The sequence below is a fragment of the Pteropus vampyrus genome, unplaced genomic scaffold (genome assembly GCF_000151845.1).
Source record: "Pteropus vampyrus isolate Shadow unplaced genomic scaffold, Pvam_2.0 Scaffold14, whole genome shotgun sequence".
NCBI classification, from domain to species: domain Eukaryota; kingdom Metazoa; phylum Chordata; class Mammalia; order Chiroptera; family Pteropodidae; genus Pteropus; species Pteropus vampyrus.
The window spans coordinates 7,033,450-7,035,622 of record NW_011888795.1 but is presented as its reverse complement, the minus strand read 5'-3'; the positions used below and the strand labels follow the sequence as shown (position 1 = coordinate 7,035,622).

The 2,173-nt window shown below is 40.5% G+C and overlaps 1 pseudogene; it reads right to left on the bottom strand.

The window, feature by feature from the left end:
* Window positions 1-1,155: 1,155 nt before the first annotated feature.
* Window positions 1,156-1,274, bottom strand: LOC111734342 (annotated as a pseudogene).
* Between the last annotated feature and the right edge of the window lie 899 nt (window positions 1,275-2,173).

Genomic DNA, 2,173 nt, shown 5'->3' with positions numbered 1-2,173 from the left:
AGGAAAAGAAGACTAAATTTTATAACAGGGAGCTTGACGGAATCCTCAATGAGGAAAGCACATGAAAGGCAAAGACATTGAGGGACTGGTGGGGAGAAAATTCAAGAAAAAGCCATGATATATTAGGCTCAGGGTTTTAAATCAATGGCATTCTGTCAACCATCTTTTAAGTCCTAGGTTGATTCAGATTGGCATTCTGGACGAGATAATCTGAGAAGAGTCTTAAGTGGTGGTTTTAGAGTGTAGGCTACAATATGACACATGCTGCTTGAGCAGAGTATAAGAAGAAAAAAACATGAAATCGTGGGCTTAAAAGTATCATCTTGTCACGTGCTCCACCTCCAAGCAGAGTTTATATCAGAGACATTTAGAAAAAAATAGCTATTCCATAGTCCATTTCTCAAAACTGTGATCATCATATTGGGAAATACCTAGCCACCCAGCCAGAAGCCTTGGATTCAACTTTGCCACCTCTCTCCCCTCACCCCTGTGGCAGCCATGGAAGAGATCTTTCTAAATCTCCCTTTAAGAGACAGTCAGCTTCAAAGAGTACAGTTAGCTGACAGATTCCACCTGCAGCGTCTTTAGGTCCATCGCAATATTTAAGCTGAGGCCATTCTCTGGCAGCTTGTAGTCAATGAATGAACCTAACCATTTCTGCCCAATGTGGGATTCCCTGTTGGAGAATCCGGGGATTGGAGCTGTCTGATGGGTTGGTCAAAATGTTCTCAGAGCTTCACCAAAATCTGAGTCTCCTCCTACCCAATCATCCTTCCTTCTTTCTCTCTTTTCACAGATATCAGACCTTCATTATGGTCTGAAGGCTTTCTCTACCTACTTCTGTTCCCTTTCCTCTTAATCTTTTATGGGAGCTGCCTTTAACACATCTTTTGGACTTCTAACTGTGCCTTGACTTCGGCTTTCTGGAGAACCTGAACTGGCATGGACATTCCTTCCCATTATCTAAGTCTCCAGGTTCTATGAAGTCTACCTTCACTAGCTCTATTTCTTTTCTTTTCCTTTCTTTTTTTTTTTTTTTTTTTTTTTAGGTGAGGCAACCCTTAGTTAACCTCACAGTTTGTAAGGACCTTGTCAGCTTACAATCTCTTATTTATTTATTTATTTATTTATTTATTTATTTAGTAAGATTTTTTACACCTATAGCACCTGGTCTTCCTAGGTGGTCTCCCATCCAAGTACTAACCAGGCCTGACGCTACTTAGCTTCCAAGATCAGACAGGATCAGGCTTGTTCAGGCTGGCTTGGCCATAGACACGTCCCTCACTCTTGAGAGTGAAGTTTCCTCTTCTTCAATTTCACTGCCATTGTCCTAAGTCAGGCTGCCCTAGTTCCATTGCTCAAGAACTTGCCTAAAAATGGTCAGACATCAGACTTAATTTCCAGTGCAAGTGTCACTTTAGGAACAGAGTTTGTTCTTGTGGCCTGAATATCCAAAAAAGAGGGCTATATTTCCCCAAAGAACAGAATATAATTTAGAATGGGGCTTTGAAGTCTGACTGCTAAGACTTGCTCTGATAACTAACTGGCATCTAATGTTCCATGCTCAAGAATCACTTTACTTCTTTTTCATCTGAAACAAGAAATGTTTAATCACAGTTTCTGCTCTTCTTTGCAAATAGGGAGGCTGGTAAAAATCTCATTGGTAAAGCGCTATGAACTCCTTAGAAGCTCTGATAATCTCCTATCTGTGGATGAAGACGCTGACCTGCCACTATTCCCAAATGTTCCTTTCATATTGACTCTTATTTGGACACATTTGGGAATGGTGGCAGGTCAGCGTCTTCATCTATAGATAGGAGATTATCAGAGCTTCTAAGGAGTTCATAGCGCTTTACCAATGAGATTTTTACCAGCCTCCCTATTTGTTTGTGTTTAAAGTCTTCTAATCTTGTCTGTCTTTGTTTGTGTTTAAAGTCCTCTAATCTTGTCTGTCTTTGTTTGTGTTTAAAGTCCTCTCTTAATACTCCCTCTCATGCTATATATGTTCCAGCCAAATGAAACCACTTGCTTATCCCCAAGCACAGTTGGGGCTTCTTCACTTCAGTAATTTCACTTAGTTTCTTTTTTTTCTGTCTGGAATCTCCTCGCTTCTCACTCCCAAAGCTCTCTGTGCAAATTCTACCCATCATTTAAAGCCTATCTGAAATACGAT